The sequence below is a fragment of the Vigna umbellata genome, chromosome 4 (assembly GCF_029865625.1).
Source record: "Vigna umbellata cultivar VRB3 chromosome 4, Vumbellata_1.0, whole genome shotgun sequence".
NCBI classification, from domain to species: domain Eukaryota; kingdom Viridiplantae; phylum Streptophyta; class Magnoliopsida; order Fabales; family Fabaceae; genus Vigna; species Vigna umbellata.
Genome location: NC_142168.1, coordinates 54,273,320 through 54,295,698, shown reverse-complemented (window position 1 = coordinate 54,295,698; position 22,379 = coordinate 54,273,320). Strand labels below are relative to the sequence as shown.

At 36.1% G+C, this 22,379-nt stretch overlaps 1 pseudogene; it reads right to left on the bottom strand.

Moving 5' to 3' along the window:
* Positions 1-16,669: 16,669 nt before the first annotated feature.
* LOC148200626 (uncharacterized) lies at positions 16,670-22,379 on the bottom strand (annotated as a pseudogene).

Here is a 22,379-nt window from a genome sequence, read left to right as displayed (position 1 = left end):
GAGTTGTTCTTTCATCCAGTCATCAGGAACTTTCCTTCCTCTTCCAATCTTCTCTTTTTCCAGTACCTGAAACAATAAACAATGCTTACCTTTAACCTTGGGCTTTTCATCTTGAGAGCTAGTCATGAGTACATCTTGAAATGCAGCTTTATGACTAGCTTCTTCCTCCTGCATCTGCCTCTCATCTTTGAAGACATCTACAACAACTCTCTCTTCTCTGTCTTGGAGCACTACTATACCTTCGTTCACATCAATGATGGCTTTGGCCGTTTTTATAAACGGTCTTCCAAGAATAATGGGTATTTTTTCAGTCTCCATCTTCATCACCACAAAGTCTACCAAGAACTGGAGTTTACCCACACAAACTATAATATCTTCTGCTATTCCACAGGGTTCCTTTGAAGATCCATCTGCCATTACTAAGTTAACCTTTACTGGTTTCACATCAACATCACCTATCTGCTCCAGTAAAGAATAAAGTATCAAGTTAACACTTGATCCTAAATCAAGTAAGGCTTTGTTTATCCTCTTCTTCCCTATTGTGCATGGAATGGAGAAACCTCCTAGATCTTTTGCCTTTAGAGGGAATGGCTCCTTTTTAACAGCTTTATATTTTTTTGTATCATCCTCTCTACGTCTTTTCCTTGTAGAGACTTCTTCTTCAGGTTTAGTATAAACTGCAATTTGTTGTAGTATCTGATTCCAAGGTACATCATTGTCCACCATCTTGAATAATTTTGTAAAATCAAATTGCTTCTTTTGATTCATTGGAAAAGAAAAACTATCATTACTCCCTATCTCTCTTCTCTCTTTTTCTTTTTCTCTCTCTTCTTTTTCTTTTTCTCTCTCTTCTTTTTCTTTCTTTTCTCTCTTTTCTTTTAACTCAACTCTCTCATCATTTGTACTCTCCACCACTTTGCATTCTTCCCTGGGGTTAACCTCAGTATTAGCCCCAAAATTTTTATTTGGCCTCTCTTCCAATTGCTTGGTAATCTGACCCATTTGAGTCTCCCAATTCTTAATAGAAGCCTCAGTGCTCTTTTGAGTAGACTCAGTTTTCTGTATGAACTGATTAAGAGTCTCTTCCATCCTTATTGACCTTTCATTTAGCATAGCCATCTGTTGCTATAAGGTTGGTTGTTGCTGTTGCTTATTGAATTGCCCAGTTTGTCCAGCTTGCCCAGTTTGTCCGTGACCAATGCTTGGGTGTGGTTTCCACCCTTGATTAAAATTCCCCTGACGGTATTGATTGACCATGAAGTTTACATCTTCTAATGCTTCTACTGGAAAAGCGCATTGACCATTGATATGGTCACCTCCACATAATTCACACAACTGTGATTGAGCCTGTGCAACAGTCTTTAACTCTTTTGGTAGTTGTGCAAGAGTTTTCGTAAGAGTCTCCAGTTGTTGAGTTAGTATCTTATTTTGTGCTAGCAAGGCATCATGGGTTTGTAATTGTAGAACTCCTTTTTGTTGTATAGGAGCTCCTCTTTCACTGTTGAGCTCATTGTCACTAGTAGCCATATTGTCAATGATTTCTGTAGCTTCCTCTGGAGTTTTCCATTTGATATTTCCTCCTGCTGAGGCGTCAAGCATCATCTTGGTTTGTGAACCAAGACCTCCAAGGAAGGTTAGGACTACTTGCACATCATCAAAGCCATGCGTGGGTGTCTTTCTTAATAAGCTTTTATACCTGTCCCATGCATGCCCTAGTGATTCCTCCATGCCTTGTCTGAATGCTGAAATCTCTTGCTTCCCTTTATTAACTTTTGATTGTGGAAAGTATTTATTTAGGAATTTGGTCACCACTGCTTCCCACTCTGTAAAGCTTTCTTCTGGAAAAGAATTTAACCAAAGCTTAGCATTGCCTCCTAGTGAGAATGGAAACAAGCTAAGTTTGATTGCTTCATCCGGCACCCCATTTATTTTCACCGTGTTGCAAATCTCATTAAAAGTTGTGAGGTGCTCATATGGGCTTTCGTGAGACAACCCATTAAATTGATTACTCTTCACCAGTTGAATTAATGCTGGCTTAACCTCCATGTTGACTGCATTGACCCTTGGTCTTGCTATGCTGTTAAAGTGTTGAGGTCCAGCTATATTTGTGTAATCTGCAAGAGTTCTTCTGGCATTATTATTCTCCATATTTTCTGTGCTATGGTTAGAACCTTGTGGTGATGGTTGTAACAGAGTTTTTGGAAGAGGAAAAAGTTCTCTAGATGTACGGATTCTTCTCCTCCGTCTACTCTCGTCTAAACCTTCAAGAAGAGGTTCTGCAGTTTTCTTGCTTCTAGTTCGGATTGCTTCCTGCATACACAAGAAAACAAAACCCTAGAAAAAATGGTTAGCACAAAAAGATATAAAAGAAGATATAAGATAAGAAATAAGACGATAAAAACAGAAAACAGAAAAATAAAAATAAAAACAGAAAATAAAATAAAATAAAATAAAAATAGAAAAAATAAAAACAGAAATTCAAAATTCAAAATTCAAAAACAAGTCAAAGATAATCAATAATCACACAAATGAACTAGTTAAACCACGAGTCCCCGGCAACGGCGCCAAAAACTTGATGACAAATTTATGAACACCGAAAAACGGCGCCTCAAACTTGTTTAACAATCGGCAAGTGTGACCGAATCGTATCAAGTAATAAAACAAGGTAAGACCAAGTATCGTTTTCCCAAAGGACTCACGGCCTAGTTTAGCTATGTGATTTGTTGATTATTTAAGACTTAAGAACAAATTGATTATAGGTTTTAATGCAAAAGACAATAACTAAACATGTATGCATGAATTTGATCAATGGTAAAGAACAAAACAAACACTTCAATGAATTATATGGATGAGTATGTTGTTGGGGTTATCAATTTTATCTTATCCACTCTCATATATTTTCAGGAATTCATCATTCTTATCATCAATGCTAATGCCACTCTCTAAATTACCTTGCAAGAAGGCCTATCCCTAATTATGAGTTCATACAATTCCTAGCATTCCTAGTAATTAGTTCTTAAAGTTCAGGAGCTTAAAGGCAACCAATATGCTATTGGGAGAAATTCCCCGGATCTAGACTTCCCCGTACGTTCCCGTATCGACAAAATCAATAATCATGGCAATGAATGAGTTAAACAAAGCAAGCAATAAGCAAAGAGGAAAAGCCCTAGCTAAAGATGAAAGAAAGCATATATCTTAATATAAGATGTTAAAACAAATTCCATATATGAGAGTTTCACAAGACTACATTGATTCCCCAACAACAATACAAGGTTTAGTTCACCATATTCATGGTGAAACTAGATGAACAATAATGAAAGAATGAAAGATAGAACCCTAGAAAGAGGAGGAGGTAGCCTGAGCATCCAAGATCTTCCTTCAAGGGGTGGAAAAGAGAGTGTTTGCTTCATCTCTCCCAAAGATACAAACCCTAGGACGTCCTAAAGCTTATATACTATTCTAAAATTACAGAAAATTAGGCCCAAGCCCAAAAATAGTGCCGCTCAGCGGTAAACTACCGCTCAGCGGTAAGTGCGTGAGTTGTTTTCTTCCCCTCAGCGGCCAAATCACCCCTCAGCGGATCCAACGTGACTGTTTGAGTGCCGCTCAGCGGTAAACTGCCGCTGAGCGGCAGTTGCGGCTTCTCCTTTTGCACTTTTTGATGTCTTTTCTGATTCCATCTCTATCCTTCTTCACTTCTTTCACCAAATTCACCTTAAAACCTGCACAAAAACACTGAAATCAAGCATAAACCTGTCCAGCTCTCTTATTTCTAAAAATATGACCAAAAGCATGATTTCAAGCTAGTTTCTAAGTGTTAAAGGTTGCTTTTAGTATCAATTTTAAGCATGAAAATAACAGTTTTCAACTGTTATCACTCCCTCGCAGCACCTCCGCCTCCGTCATCGCAACCTAAAACATAGACGAAGGGAAGGTTCTCCATCCAACCTCTCCTTCAACGCCGCCGCTCCGTTATTGCCGCCCAAAGCCCATGGTCGCATCCAACCTGCTCCCGCGGAAGCCTATTCCTCCGTCTCCGCCCCCAAAGCCCCTGGCCGCATCCTCGTCTTGACCCGTACCACCACCAAACCCATCACGCCTCCCACCCCGTAACCCCAACACCACCACTACCACCAATCGCCACAAAATCCGATCCATCAAACCCAGGACCAGTCGGAACCGCCACCGGACGCGATCTTGCTCTGCCCCCTCAGTCGAACTGGCATCGCTTCCTCGCTCTCGTCTGTCCCTGTCATCAACCACGACAACAAGGACATGCCCTCTTCGTCGCCCAAGTCCGACAAGTTCGTTCCGCCGCACCTCTGGCCCGGGTTTGTGCCCTGGGAGGAGACCCACCTGGGCCGGGTTCGTTCTTTTGATCGTTGTCGTTTATGGTTGTAGGCATCACCAACACCATTGACAATATTGTTCAATTTCTTTTTACTTGGACTGTGTATGAATGATTGGATTATTACGTGCTTTGCTGGATTAGAATTTTCATTAGCCTCTTCAGAGTTTTGCTACTGGTCGATGGAGTGCGGTTGTCCATCACTATATGGAGTGGTTCATGATAGGCTCCTTGCGGTTCTTGAGGGCGTTGAAGTTGGCCTTCTTACGGTTCCCGTCGAGGGCAAGGAGGGGGATCCAACGGGAAAAGTTGACACGGTGTTTTCGGCGGGGTTCTTTGAGCTTGAGATTGGGCATGAGCATCGAAGGAAGAAGGGGTTTGGGGTTTGAGGGTGAAGTGCAGGGGCACGAGCATCAAACGAAGAAGGGAAAAGTGCTACCTTGCTTACTGACTAGAGAACTCGAACAACTTGAGAAACAACTTTTCAGAGACAAAAGCAAAACAAAAAGTAACCACTCTACTGCCTCGGTTTAGAAGGAACCGAGGCAAAAAATCCTTCAAAAAAAAGAAAAAAAAACCTACTGCTTTGGTTACTTGTTAACCGAGGCAAAATCCTACCCCTTTTTGCTTCGATTGTGAACCGAGGCCAAAAGCTTACCTTTTTTTACATCGCTTGTATATGCCTCGGTTCAGGAATCATTGTCTATATGCGAAAATAACCGCTATTGTTTCCCTTCACTATACTAGTGTACATTTGGCATTATTATATTGATAAAGTTGAACATAATTTTTTGTTTCGCAATGTTGTACTCCATTTATTACACAATTTATATTGTGATTGCTACCTTACTAGTAAAATAAATGACACATCTATCTCACCACACATTACACATACATTGTTGTCTTGTAAAACTCTCTTATGTCTCTAAGTTTTACTTAGCTTCTACTATATTCAAAATTATCCCCCAAACTGAAAATTAAGTGAATGGTAAAACCTTGAATTTCCAAAAATATATAAAGAAAGCAGTAATTGTTTCCTTGTTGGTTACTTTGTAGATTTTCATAAGCTAAGATGGCTTTGTATGCATCACACCACTTTCAATCATCCCCTTTCCAAATTTAGAAAAACTTGTTTGATCTCTGTCATTAAAGTTGATTTTTCTCACTCAAACAAGCTCTCCTCTACTCCACACCCCATTCTCATTTATTATCATTCCATGAGCCTCACTCCTTAATATAATTTTTACTTATATTAGGTTGATGTTTGGATAAATTAATATAGTTTTAGCAAAATATTTTTTTCCTTTTTCATTTTAATATTTGTTTTTATATTAGTTAGTGTTACTAGAGGTGTAAAAAATAATTACAATCTGAATAAGGATTTGATCTAGGTTAAATTCGATTGAACTGAAAAACAAAATAAAAGTTTTGCTTATTATGAGGCAAAATTCAATCAACCTACTTAGTTTGATTAAATGGATTCAAGATGAGTGATAAGTGATCGAACATATTTATATGAAAATTAATAATTGTGATTTGAAGATATTTATACATAAAAAGGTTTCGTATAATATTAATTAGCTATAATAATAACTGAAAGTGATATAATCTTTAATAAGCAAATAATACAATTTCTTTTCTTATACATAACTTACAATGATATAAATTGTTCTCAATTTCAATTTTACTCGATGAATGTGAATTCAGATCCAAACCTAATTAATAAAAGTAAACAAAAAATATGATAATCCTAAGCAATTCTAAAGTTTCTTCTATAAAACTAAATAGAGGGACACATAATGGACTCATAAAAATCAATGACTTGATAATAATAAAATGACAAGGAGGAAAAAAATGGTAGAAATGCATGAAAATATAGAAGAAAAAAACTATGACCTTTCCCACTTCATTGTGTGAATCCCTACAAGCATAAGAACATTTTCTTACATATTCTTCGAGTGAATCCTAAACTGGTAAACAAAGTTACATATAAATTTAGCTCTATACTTTTGGATAATTTTTTTTTAAATTAGTATTTCATTTTAATTATTAGAACCAAATTTTGTTGCTCAAAAACAAAAAAAAAATATAAAATCAAGCCAATATGATAATTTTTATATCCATATTTTTCTACTCTGACATGCTTATTGAACACGATGAAATTGATGTGATTCTTTTTAAGATATGTTGTTTTTATTCCACTTAATCCATTAGTTCATAAGATTAACATACTAATTTGAGCTAAACCTATTTCATTTAGGTATTGTTATTTTTACACCCAACAATTTTTTACATACGCTTTACCTTCACTATTTTACTTTTCAATTTTTCTCTTTCTTCACAAATATAAAAATTAACTTTTTTAATAACCAAAAATATCTTTAAAAATTAGGTGTCAAACGGGTGTTATAGTATAAAAAAAATAAATTTCATTTCATTTTTCTTCAACAAGATCATGAATGAAGTTAAACCTAATAAAGACACTAACATATAACAACACAATAACCAAACTTTCAATTTTTAGCAATAACATGTCTACCCAAAATAAACATGACTTGTTAACACATGCACAACCAAAAAAACAGAACCAAGATTCCATGTACCCTTTGTCATGTTTTTCTTTGATCCCGAAGTTGTGAATCTATAATTATTGGATTCCATGGCAACCCCACAACTTCCAATACAATGTACACACTCAACAATAGATTGTTCCAAAAGGGGTGTCACCATCACACATAATTTTCTAACATATTTCAAAGGAACACTCACCACCCCACTCACTCAGATTGACAATGAAGCCATGAACAGGTGTACCATTGCTGATCGTCCACAAGGGCAACTAAAGCGAGTCATTGTTCCAAGTGGGTCATCCCTCAATTAATCTTCTTTTGGCTCCTCATGCAATCTTTCATTTTCTCTCTTCATGTTTTTGTGACTTCATGCATATCACAAAAATATCTTCACGTGGGTCGAGAATTCATCTCAGTTTTCTCTTTAGGTTTACGTGGTTTTTCTTTTTCGCTAGAGACGTAAGCAGAATGAAGAAGCAACTACTTGACAACAACCACTAACCCCTCCCTCGACTTCCTACTTTAGAGGTAGATGGAACTAACATAGAACATCAAGGTACCCTCTTATTGTACTAAAGATTCTTGCAAGTTCGTAATTTCATTATATATTTAAACTTGGATAATTGTTACTTAGTTTCACAAAGATTGCAATTAAGAGAGAGTTATTAATAAATAATACCAATAACAAGTGTTTTCTTTTTGTTGTTTCATATACTACTCTTTATACTATGATGATAATGCAAAGTGGATTATACGGATGGATTCAAAAATAACAGTGTAAATAATAAAATGATGAGATACTTTTACGTTGGTTTGACACAAAATAAAATAATTATAAAACATAAATTTTTATATTTTAGAAAAAAAGAAGAGAATAAAAAAATAATGTGAAATAAATATTAAAAATTTATATGTGTCAAAATATAGTTTTCAAAATAATATGATAGATAATACATATTTTAATCCGTTTGACTCGTTTAAGGTTGTTTTCCCATAACCTATAATATTGGCGAGGACATAATACATATTTTAATATTAAGTTAAGGTTGTCTTGCATAACCTGAGCGAGGACGGAACGGCATAAGCCGCATAACTTGAAAAAAATAATATTTTATCTTTAAAATGTATGAAACAACTGAGATACGAAAAGGTAGGAAAAGAAAACAGCTTGCTTATAGAATATGTGGCACTTGGTAAAATATGTGGAGCCACGATCTTCACACCATTTTAATGGCATTGCTTGATGATAAATTATTTAAAGACAAAAAAATGACAACAAATTTTTAACAGTGAATCGGTGATTATTTTCCATTAAAAATAGTGATTTATTTGGTGTACTCAGTTTCAAATAAAGAGATCGAAACATGATACAGAAAACGAAAGATATTATGAGTGATAAGAAACAGAAAGACAAAAAAAGCTCTAGTGATTTATTCCTCTCATTATTTAATGATATTTTTAATTTAATTTCACTAATTTTAAAAATCTCAACTATCTCCTTTTATTGAAAATGATTTTATATCTTTGTTTTTTTCGTCATTTACAAGCACTTTATTAATGTTCCACAACCACAAACTTAAAACACTCAATGTTGCCATAACGCACAAAAAATTATATTTAATTAAACACATAATTTAATCTTAAAGTTTTTTATTTATAAGTTTTTCCGTTATTTTTATTAATTTTGATAAATTAATTGCATCAGAGAATAACTAATAACTTAATATATAATTTCTTTAAAACGTTGAATGTGGATGGTCAGCCATATATCTGTCAAAATAAATAACAACATGTAATATTAATAAAATATAATTTAACGAAACATGTAATAGTAGTCATAGGAAATATTAATAAAATACTTATGTAATATTAATAAAAAACTTATATACACAAATTTGAAATTCATACATAAAGATATGGATTCATCATATGTATATTCCCTCATTATGATATGACCGAATTGCATGTACATCATCAACTAGAGGTTGGTCATCCAAATTTGTCGTAGTTTGTAATGAATGTTTGTCAGCAATATGAATATTTATCAAATGGTTTAATGTATCGATAGTTCCTTATTTTCATCCAGAATTTCAAATAGGTCCCTTTCTTTTTCGGCATCTCAATTGAGTCCTTATTTTTGTAAAATGGAATCAAATAGGACCTTTCCGTCAAATTGAAATGACGCCGTTGATGAGAGGGTCGCACCTCCCACAAAAGTTGTGCATAAAAGAATGCAGTATAGACTAGGCATTGACTCCTAGGTCGTCTCACAAGGACCAATATTGCGGTTCAATCTCAGATCACACACGGAAAAAGGGGGGTTTTGTGAAGAGTTTTGTGAATGCAGATGAACCAAAATTAAAACTGGAAATTAAAGACAACCAAACATAATTAAAAACAGTGAAATGAATTACAAAGCGTGAATACCGAACGGTTTCTAAAATAAGTGAGGAAATTGGAAATGCAAGAAGGTAATTAAACTGAACAGAACAGACAACATGATAACAGTAAATTAAACATTCTTGAAGCCAAAACTAATTTAAATGCATCAGAGAAATAAGAAAAAGGAATCCAAAACTATTAAAATGCAATGATGAGCTAAAAAAATTAAATGCACTTTGTAATCATCTAGATGAAGTACATCCATCATTGAAACGACATCAAAAACAATGCATGAACAGTAAAGGAATCAAACGTGGCAAATGAAATATACTAAACAAGTAAACTACTCCATGCTGGAATAAAAATGGAAAGCACCCAACGCAAAATGAATTAGCGTTTCTCTCAAATAACCGTGCAGCTGTGTGCTTCATTCTCCAAGGAAATGCTCCCTTAATAAATTCCTGTTTGCTTCACTTCTTCCAACTCCATTCTGCAAAGTATTAACTAAAAAAAAACCTTTCTCCGTGGCCTTCCAGTAGCCGTGACACCTACTCCAATCTAATTTCTATCTTCATTTTTTTATCCACCACCGTATCACCTAATGAAAGCTCCCCATGCATCTTTCTCATCCATTCTCCATGATTCTCCTTTGCTTTTTCAGATCCTAACATGCTGCTGGAATTAAATAAACAAAACCAAAAACTCCTTCCCGTGTGCACACCGCTTTAGCAAATAAAAAAAATGAGTTTCTAAATGACCAACAAACCGAGAATGGAAATGAGCTGCTGCACCGTTTCTCCTCCAACAAGTTCCAGCAGCTTCCAATATGTCCAGCCAGGAAAAGGAACAAAATCATGCCTCGCAACCCATGCGCACCGCCCTCACCAGCAGAGAAATGAAGAATTAATAAAACGTCACATGCACTTCTGGTTTGCTCCCATCAATAGCGTTTTTCTCTTAAAAAAAATGAAGGCTAAATGTGATAAACAAAATCCATCCGCGTGTGCTCCCTGCTGCTAAAGCCAAGAAAGAAATCCATGTGACACCTAATGCTTCCATCTTATTCTCCGCGTCCAAGATTCACCATCCCGTGAGCTAATTCTTCCAGCTCCCTCTTTCATCAGCCTTCCAGCACAACACGCGGACACCATTCCTTCTCAATATCCATGTGCTTCTTCCACCAGCCAAACCGTGCAGCAAAGAAAATAAAATTCTACTCACCAGCTAAGATGAAAATGATTCACCGAATGCACCTCACAGGTCCTGGAATCAGCACATCCTATTCTAAAAAACATATGAGATGAAAGCATTGTTCTTTTTCAATTGAAATCAGGACATGTGCCTCTGTACAAGCAGTAAAAAGAAAACGAGAGCTTCTATTCTTCTATGAAAAATGAATGGACCGTGACAGCTTTTGAATCAAGAAGACAAAAAAAATAGTGCTCAATGCAATAGTGCTCAATCCATTTCTCCAGAAGACAGCGTGAATCTTACATTTTCCAAAAACGTTCAAAACAAAAAGCCCCCTAAAAAAAACCAAAACCGAGAGCTCTGGCTAGTGAGTGGCGGCTGCACTATTTTTTAAGGGCCGTGTGTCCTTCTTTTTTTAGGGTAGGGCCCACACAATAAAACCCTAGGGTGCCAAGTCACTAACTTCTAATTTTGGGTCTAATCTAATTTACCAAAATTTGTCCCAAAATATAAAAGTTGATACAGAAATTATAAACTACTGAGTTACAATTTAATTAATTCTAAAATGTCTGTGTGAAGAGTCTTGAATTTATTCGGCATTCTTCCTGATGTCCCAAAATGTATTTCCGAAATGTTCCTGCACTTCAAAAATGCACTTAATCAGCTCAGAAAATCCAAATTAGCACAATTACAAATTTCCGACCAAATTAAGCAGAATTCGGAAAAACGGGGAAATAACAAGCAATTAAACACAATTCCCTGGTTTATTTAAGTGCAATAAACTAAATATAATTCAAGAAATAACGACTCATCAAAATAGACCACACTTAGTCTTTTGCACTCCTGGGCAAAACCAAGACGAAAACCAGGGAACTACTCAAACATCAGGGAGGTGACACAGACTCGACAGACAGACAACAAAGACTCCAAAACAGGAACAGAAACAGAATTACACAGTTCTCCAGGAATCTGGACCAAGAAAGGAAGTAGACAATATCCAACACAGAATCAATCAGAGAAAGCAGATACTCATTAAATCATCCAAGCAATTCAAGACATGGCAAAATGATCAATCAGCTCAAGAGGTGAATCAAAAGCAACAAAAACTCACAGATGCACTATCAGTGTTTCTCTCAAGTGTATAAGGTAAAGAATTTCAACTCAATGCACTCAAGAAAGCAAACAACAACAGACTTGGCAAACCTCTAATATCAACACTCAAAACATATGCATGTTCAAATCAAAAGGTCTTTAATGGGTGAAATGGGGCCAAGGACAAGGGAGGATAAATATGGATGAGAAGCTACAAACCAAAAGAAATAGAGGAGCAATGGGGAACAAGTGTAAACACAGTCAACTCACACCCAAAACCTCTAATTCAATCCTCTTCTTGACTCCATTATTCACAAAATATTTTTTTTTTCTTTTTTTTTCATTTTTTTTTTATATTTTTTTCATCCTGTCTCTTTTCTTTTCTCTCTGTTTAGGACACAACTATAAGAGACAAGATACACAACATATTTACAAACATAAAACAAGAAGAGGAACCACCCAGCCAATTCATCAGAAACCCCAAGGAGACCACACTTGTTCCCAAAACACTTCCAAAGCTCCAAAATTCCCTAAGGTTAAGGTAATCATGGTTTTTCACTTAGGGCTAGTGTATGAGCTTCAAAACAAAGAAATGGGGGAAAGTATAGGCTCAAAAGGGGTTATCAAAGGATCAAAACAAGGTAAGCTTATTTGGCTAGAGAGGCTCAAGAACAAAACTGCCTTTATCACTTCCAAACATGCATATCAATCAAGAATTATCAACAAGAGTCAAGCCAAGGCATATGTGCAAGCAATCAAGAGACATATCACACACAAGAAAGAACACAAAGTGGCTCAAATTCTCACACAGGGTAATTTATGTCACAATCAAATCAACCTCTCAAACATCATAATCATCTTCCCAAGCAGAGAAAAGCAAGGATTTCAAACAAATCAGAGTATCAATGAAGTGAAAGACACATCTACAACCTAATCAAAGTCCAGAAATCAAGAGAAACATGTAAAACTGTACAAGAATTGGAATATGCACACCACGCAGTGCCGTGCTTTCTCCTCTACTGTCCAGCTCCTCTGTTCCAGCACTGTTCTCTCTATCTGAACTCCTCTTCACGGCCTCTCACTCTCTACTCACGCTCCCCTACACTCCATTTCTCTACTAGAAGAACACTACCTACTCTACATGCTGCTGCCTACACTCCCGGAGCCTCCTGGAAGAGAGAGCCTCTCCTTCTCTTATAGCCAAAACTCAGTACCTACTCTCGTACGCCCTCCTTCAATTCAGCCAGCTTTTCAGTTTCTTTTTGTCCCCGTAGCTTGAAGACTTTCCTCATCAATTGTTGCCTAGTCTGCCAGCAGAAACTAAGGTGGGACCCTCCATTTCTTGTACGCATGCTGCTATTCTTCTTTCTATTCCAACTCTTCACGCTGCTGTATACCTGCTCCAACACATCCCCATCATCCAACGTCCACACCATTTCAATGGGACCCGTGCCTTTTTCTCACACCAATGATTCAGACTATGCCACTTCACCAAATTAAATGCACCCCGAATAAAATAAGCTTGTGAATGTCCACATGTCTCTAAAGACAAAATGAAAGTACTATTATTCTGTACAGTTGTCGCTTCTTCCAGCGTGTTGGATTGTGCAAAATTGATTCCCATGCGCCCCTGCTGCTGTCTTCCATTTTCATGCAGCCTGCTGGACTTCTCCGTGAAGGCTGGCCGTGAGTGACTCACTCCCAAGCTGCTGGACGGTGCAGGTGGCCAGAGAAGGTTGCTGGATGCGTGAAGAAATCTGCTTCCAATCACTGCTGGGCGTGAGCTGCTGCTCTTCCCAACTGTTGTTACCGTCATTCTCTGTGGACTAGCTGGGTCGTGCTGCTGTTTGAAGCTAGTGGACTCTTCCACTCTGCTGTCACGTTGCTCCAACAAAGAAAAATGAACTTGCTTGCTTCTCAAGATAAGACCACCGTTTACTACCTCTTCCATCCCTCTAGACCGTCCCTTCATTCCTTGTTGGACTATCACCGTGCACACCATTCTCTTTGCCAAATACATGAACTTCTCCATAAGCGACGGTTGGAGCTTCCTCATGTGTGCTGGACGCTGCTTGATGGGAGTTGCTGCACATAACTAGACCGTGACAGCACCTCCAAATTGCTGGACCAGCTGCTGGCTTCCCTTCTCTTCAACGCCGGATAGGTGCTGCATCTTCTCATGCTTCCAGCATCAAAGTGTTGTGTGCTCTCCATCCATGCCGTGACAACCTTGGACGTGGACGTGTGCTTTCCGGATGCTACTGGACTTCAAAGCTTCTTTTCCTAATTACCGCTTGCTGGATGGGACGTGGCTGTGTGCTGGAATGCTGGAATCCCGTGTGCACCCCTCTCCAAAAATGGAAGCTTCCTTTTCTTTCTGCCACTTCTTTTTGTTGGACCGAAAGCTGTGTGGTGTTGCTGTGCTATTCCAAGTGTGGGCCGTTGTCTTCCATTTGCTAAAAGAGAAATAGATTCCATTTTGTGTTGGCTGCCTTAAGGCCGTGAGATGCAATGTTCCAAAGTCTTGCTTCTTAAAATTTAATAAATAATTGAAAGACTTCTCTCCACTTCCACGTGTGCAGCCCCATCCATTCTATATTCTTCAATTTCACACATTTGAGTACAAGAGCCGTGTGCTTCTGCATGCTGGCACACTTCTTCCAATCTTTTTCTATTCAACACAAAATAACTCAAAGCAGCGTAGCTTCTTCCAATTAATAACATAGTGTGAAAATGAATATTCTTCCAAATGTCTCAATCTGTATTTCCAAAATTTTCCTTGCAATCAATAACGAAAATAATTAGCTCAGATAATTCAAATTAGTTAAAATAAGAATTACTGGTTAATTTAAGCACAATTAGTAAAAACGGAAAAATACCGGACATTTTAGCACAATTCCCTGATTAAATTCGGTACAATAAACTAAGTGAAGTGAAGAAAATAACGACTCATCAGCCGTCATTATTTTCACCCAAAAATAAAGCATATTCTTCTTAACGGCGTCATTTCAATTTGACGGAAAGGTCCTATTTGATTCAATTTTACAAAAATAAGGACTCAATTGAGATGCCGAAAAAGAAAGGGACCTATTTGAAATTCTGGGTGAAAATAGGGACCTATTGAGACATTAAACCTTAATCAAATTGTCTTCGTTAACTTCAATTTGTTTTTTCCTTGAACAGCGACATACCAATGGTCAGACGCAGGATCTTTGACATAAAAAACCTGAGATGCTTGATGTACCATGATAAACGATTCGTCTCGATAACCCACCTTTCGAAAATCAACTAGTGTCATACCCGATTCATCTATTTTCACACCATTCTTATTGTCAAACCACTTACATTTGAACAATGGAACAAAAAATTTGGTGTAATCAACCTCCCATATCTATTCTATTATACCATAATATCTCATTGATCCAAGTACAGGAGATTGATCTTTTGATGTGGAAAATTGAAGCGACTCAGCTTCTAAACTGACTCCACTACTTTATATTGTGCTTTTATCATCCAAAGTCTTCGTATAGAATGTGCAATTATTGAGTTCATAACCTGTACAACATACAACATCAAACTTTAAACCATTTGCAAGCCACAACAAAGTCTGAGAAGAATGTGGCTCTTTGTCAATTTCAGATTTGAACCAAGACATAAATGTTTTGTTATGCTTCATCAACTGTCATTTCTCTGATTATCTTGGATTTTTATTCTTCACAATGGCTTTGTGTGCTTGCAAAAAACGGATCACCTCATCTATGTTGTTCAATATATAAAGATGTGCTTGCAACAATCCTTCGCGATCCTTTGTCACCACATTCACACCTCGGATGCTTTTACTTGTAGAACTTTTATTCATCCATGATGTGCGAGGAACTCCTATTGGTTTTGCTGATATCGTGTAGTCTGAACAAAACTCGACACTTTCTTCAGCAATATACCTTTCAATCATTGAACCTTCAGGACGATATGGATTTTTAACGTATCCTTTCAAAATCTTCATATAACACTCAATAGGATACATCCATCTTAGGTATACCGGTCCGCACAACTTGATTTCTCTAACCAAATGAACAAGTAAATGTACCATGATGTCAAAAAAAGATGGAGGGAAAAACATCTCTAGTTGACACAAGATGATAACAATCTCGCCTTGAAGTTCATATAATTTTGTAGGATCGAATGGCTTTACTACAAATTGATGAGAAAAATGAACACAAACTGTTTATGGTCTGCCTAACATTTTTGGGCAAAATTCCACGAATAGCCACCTGTAACAATTGTTGCATTAAGACGTGACAATCGTGAGACTTCATGCCAACAAGCTTTAAGTCCTGCATTGACACTAAACTCTTCATATTTGATGAGTATCCTTGTGGTACTTTGATACTCTTTAAACAAAGGAAAAAATTTATCTTTTCTTATCTAGACATTGTGTAACATGCAGGAGGCAAATAAGTACGTTTACCAATCCCCCTAGGTGCCAACTCTTCTCGGATATTCATGTCAACCAAATCCAAACGAGCATTCACTCCATCTTTTGTCTTTCCCTGAATGTTGAGTAGTGTACCAATCAAGCTATCACACACATTCTTCTCTACATGCATCACATCTATGCAATGTCTAACATCTAATTTTGATCAGTATGGAAGATCAAAGAATATTGATTTCTTCTTCCAAGGGGTCGTTACAGATGACTTCTTGGATGTTTTCCCAAATACATGATGTATTTTATTAACTTTTTCAAGAATTCGAAGGCCAGTAAGTGGATTTAGTGCTTCGTCCCTCTCTTGATATCCATTGAATTTTTTTTTAACCTTCAATATGGATGATTACATTTTAGAAATCTCCGATGATGCAGATACACTGTCTTTCTTCCGTGTTTCAATTGATGAGCTATAGTGTTTTCTTCACATATAGGACATGCTTTATGACCCTTGACATTATATCCTGACAAATTACCAGAAGCTGGAAAGTCATTAATGGTGCAAAATAACATTGCATGCATCACAAAAGTTTCAGAAGCGAATGCATCAAATATTTCAACCCCATCCACCCACAACAACTTCAAGTCTTCAACTAGTGGTCATAGATAAACATCTATTTCATTTCCAGGCTGCTTTGGACCAGATATCATCATAGACAACATCATGTACTTCCTCTTCATGCATAATGCAGGAGATAAGTTGTAAATTATCAATATAACTGGCCAACAACAGTGATTGGTACTTAGATTACCAAATAAGTTCATTCCATCAATTGCGAAACCAAGCCTAAGATTTCTACACTCTTTACCAAATTGGGGGGAATTGTGTATCAATATTTTTCCATTGCTTTGAATCAGCTGGATGACGAAGTAGCCCATCAATTTTTCTCTCATCTGCATGCTATCTAAGGTTTTTATCATCTTTTGGATTCACAAACAAACGCTTAAGTCTGGGCACAATTAGAAGGTACCAAACAACTTTCAAAGCAGATCCATTTTTTTCTATCTGACCGTTATCTTCACTATTGTTTTTTGACTCGTATCGTGATAACCCACATTTTGGACACTTTGTCAAAAATTTAAATTCTTTCCTATATAAAATGCAGTCATTGGGACAAGCATGTATCCTTTTATACTCCATACCCATCGGACAAAGAATTTTCTTCGCATCATAATTATGAGTGGGTAGTGTATTTCCATCTGGCAGCATTTCATTCAACAATGTCAACAATTATGTGAAACTCTTATCAGTCCATCGATTAGTCGCCTTCAAATTCATGAGCCTTAACACCGCTGACAAACGTGTGAACTTTGTTGAACTGACATATAAAGGTGTTTCCGCATCAGTCAACATCGTCTCATACACATGAGCTTTGGCAAAATTTTCTGCGCCAACTTCGCAGATCATGTCCTCTAATTTGTCTTCATACGGTTGATCTTCTTCCATGGTGGAATCAATAACATTTTTAGTTTGGGAGTCAGTCGAAAATTGCATTTCTTCGTCGTGTCATATCCATGTTGTATAACATCTTAGAAAACCATCACAAATAAGATGTTCTCTAATTTGGGTTGCGTTCAACTTTCTCGCATTCAAACAGTTCACACAAGGACATCTAAACTTCACTTCATCATCACTTTTACCCTCATTACGTTGTGCAAATTGTATAAATTCCTCTACCCCTCTCTCGTACTCAACACTAATGCGTGGTAAATTAATCCAATTTCGATCTATACATAAATATTCTACAAAATTACAATCATACAGTTATACAATATATTCAACATAAAATCAATTCAATCATACAATCAATTCAATTATACAATCAAACAATTAATAAACATTCAAATTATCAATTCAAACATTCAATCATACATAATTATTCATATTCAACACACAAAAAATTAAAAAATTAACAAAATAAAAATGGTTTAATGTCTCAATAGGTCCCTATTTTTGTTCAGAATTTGAAATAGGTCCCTTTATTTTTTGGCGTCTCAATTGGGTCCTTATTTTTGTTAATTTGATGCAAATAAATCCTTTCCGTCAATTTCATCAAACGGCGTTAATGAATGTGTGACGTGGCCTGAGGACAGTATTGACACGTGTAAGGCCACGTCACACATTCATTAACGTCGTTTGATGAAATTGACGGAAAGGATTTATTTGCATTAAATTAACAAAAATAAGGACCTAATTCAGACGCCAAAAAATAAAGGGACCAATTTCAAATTTTGAACAAAAATAGGGACCTATGGAGACATTAAACCAATAAAAATTAATAAACAGAATAATACAATCATACAATGAAACAATTAATAAGCATTCAAATTATCAATTCAAACATTCAATCATACAATATTATTCATATTCAACCTACAAAAAATTAAAAATGCACAAAATGAAAATTAATAAACAGAATAATACGAACTTGGGAGCGTGAAAAACAACACAATAAAGAAAAAACACAATACCTACAATAAAATACAACAAAAAGTAAGTTTGATTATCCGAATCAATAAAAAAACGTATCAAACCAACCCAAAAACTAAAAAAAAATGGAAAAACTCCGGCGACCAAAGCCAAATTTGATCGGATACAAACGTAGGTGATGAAAAATGAGGAAGGAAGTCCTTCTACAGTGACGGCGGCGGCGCAACAGTGGCGGAAGAACGAAAGGAGGAAGATCGTGTCGGCAAGAATGTCGTTGCAGAGAAAATGGCTATAGGGGACGAAACTGTTCACTATGTAATATCTTTTTAATCTAATCAAATGTTACTACCGCGGTTCATTGGAAAACCGCGATAATAGAGGGGATACGGCCTCGGTTCCCAACATAACTAAGGCCTATTCTCTTAAAAGAAATTTAAAATTGTTCTGAAATGGCGTCTTCTCTCTCGCTATGTTCATCTTCTTCCTCTGATTTCTCTCGTTTGCCATTAACGTTCAGGTAAGTTTTCTTCCACTTTGCACCATTTAAAATCATTTTGCACCGATTATATTCGTTTGGAACCATTATCTTTCATTTGTACTGATTAAAATTCATTTTCATTGGCTTTTGGTGCAGTTCTTGGGCGCATTCTAGGACAACTGCGACAACGATTTTTGAATCGTTATTGTGCTTGTTTTTCTCCTCACCCACACAACGGCACCTGTCTACTCCCTTACCTAAACGAGGGCGAATTTTTTTTTTAAAAAAAAGCCCATAAATTGACGTCTATTTTTCTTACAATAAATGTCAATTAACATTTGTTATAAATGCAACAGACGTGAATTGGTGTCTCTTCAAAGACAACAAACGTCAATTTACATCTCTCGCTATGACGTCAGACATTTAACAGACGTCAAAAAGTCTAAAATAACAGACGTTAAAAGCTATTTTTGTGTTAGTGAACATTACATAATATACATAAAATAATATAAGTGTTTAAATAAATTAAATAAATTATCCACTTTAATGGTTGCTAGATCTTTAGATATAGATAAAGATCCTGTTTAGACTTTGAGAAAGATCAAGAACTTCTTTATTCTAAAGTATTGCTAAATATGTTTGACTAGATATAACATTTTTTTGAAAAAACTTATCAATGTATCAATATCACACAAAGCAAAAAGAAAGGAACATCACACAAAGCAAAATGAAAGGAACAACTCCCCTTACCTTATCTTCACATAATGCTTCCCTTATGCTTTTTCTTTTCCTCTTTCTCTCTACACTACTTCTCTTCTAGCCCTCCCTCACACATAAACGAATCTCTTCCAATGCCACAAAACACATTAAACTCACGTTCTCACCCTTTGTCTACTTTTGCATGTAAAAACAAAATGGAATCTCCAACCTTATAAAAAAACTTACGGTGCATTCACTCTAGAAACAGCCACTTAATTCACCGTAGTTATCTATTACTTCTTGTGTATGTAACCAAATTCAATGAATCTACCTACAACTTTTCACCTTCTACAGAATCGCAAAACCTAAAAAACATTATACTTTAGTTCTAGCCAAGGTTCAAACACACCACCTTCAATCTCCAAACAACACATGAAACCAAACAGATTGTCATAATTATCTTGCTATAAACATGCACCACAAACAAACTCACCAAAAAAATCCTCCAAATAAATTGACATGGCCAACACTAGTACAAAAATATCGTATAACGTTGTTGTTTTTTGGACTTTCACGTCGAATTCGAGGTCGACGTCATATCGAAAGATGTTAAATTGACGTTGAATTTAAAAAATTCGACATTAATCAAATTGACATCGAATTTTGTTAATATTGGACATTAAGCAATTTTTTTTAATTAACTGTAATCCTTTTTTATAACTCTACAAGACTTGAAAAGCAGAAAAACAACAAATTTTAGTTTTTGGTATTTTAGAAAGCATGAACTATGAACGTGTAGTATAATTTTCAATCTCCTGCTCAAATTAAAAAGGGGAAACTTTTGACTGACGAATAATACGTCAAAAATATGTCAAAGCTCCTACAAAATTTGACGTATTATATGTGATTTAAAAGAAAAAAGTAAAAAAGAATTAAAAAGGGGTTACTTTTTGGCTTATGGCTGACAAATAATACGTCGAAGCCCTTACAGAATTCGACGTATTATTTGTTGTTTAAAAGAAAAAAGAAAAAGGAATTAAAAAAGGTGACTCTTTGGCTTTTGATTGACAAATATTACGTCGAACCCCTACAGGATTCGACATACTATTGGTGGTTTAAAAGAAAGAAGAAAGGGAATGACGCGCTGGTTTAAATAATTACCATCATAGAACGTTGAATTGAATGAGGCTTCGACGTTCTACAATTGCATTTATTTACAAAAATGCCACCTGTCATTTTTAATGTTGGCTATTCAGTGGTTGGACATTGAATACGTGATGTTATACGCTGTTTTTGCATTAGTGTAATAAACTTAGGATAAAACTTTTTGGATCTCAATACTCTTCCAACCGTATTTGTTGAAGTAACCTATATAAACACACAATTCCCCACCTCACATACCAAAGGTATCCTTCTCCTGTTTGCATAAGACTCATGCCTACTCTAAGAACTCCCACTATGCTCTATATCAACTTCACCTTCTCCAATGTTTACTATAGCAACTTAGGCTCTACCACATTTGCCTCACCATCTTAGAATAAACATAAGGAATTCCTATACCCTTTCAATACAAGGCCTTGTAAGGAGTCACTCTAATAGTAGAAAGGAAGTTATTATTGAGGGTGAATTCCAATAGAGATAGAATTCTATCCTAACTCCCAACGTATTTTAGGACACCAGCCCTAAACTTGCCCTTAGAGTTTTGAACGATCCTCCTTGTCAGATTGTTAGTCCTAGAATTTTTTTCTCACCCGCTCCCGATTGTTCCTTGTAGGATTTGCCAAAACTTAGAGATAAACCTTGCATCTTCATCTAAAACAATGATAGTTGACACCGTACGCACCCTTACTATCTCCTCAATTTACAACCATGCCAACTAAGCCATAAGCTATCACCAAATGCATTTAACTAAGTTTCAAGATCTTATGGTCATCAAATGCTTTTAACTAAGTTTAATTAAAAAAAACTCCTTCTCTACTTTAAGGAAAACACTATTGCAGCTAGTTCAAGGTAATGAGTGAGATAATTCGTCTTATAAACCTTCAAGTGTTGAGAAGCATAAGCTATCAGCCTTTTCTCCTATATAAACACATATCCCAACCTATGGTTTGATGCATTACAATAAACCTTAAAAGGTCTCACGTGGTAGGTATGATTAGCATTGAAGCATTAATCAACCTCTTCTTCAACATTTAAAAACTCTCTTCACACTACTTGTCAACACAAGGTGATCTTTACACCTTAGTGACAATTTTAGAACTTCCCATCTTAACATTGTCTCCACGTTGGTAGGGCCTAAAACTATACCTTGAAAAAACACAATTTGACTTAAAACTACACTTTTATTGGCCAAAATCACCCTTGGGCAACTTGGCATAACTACTTCTCCCTCAATATCTCGAACACCTTCCTTAAATGTTCTCCATGTTCCTCACAAGTTTTGAAATAGATAAGCATGTCATCTATAGATACTACTACATACTTGTCTAAAAAGGATGAAGATCATATTCATGTACTCCATGAAACTACATGGCATTATTTATGCCACATGCATCACGTCATAATGCCCATACTTGGATCTAAGGAGGTTCGTTGAAAATCCCCATCATTTCACCAATAATACGATGGTACCCTTACATCAAATAAATCTTTAAAAACACTACAACACCATGTAGCTAGTCCATCAGGTCTTGTTTACCCAT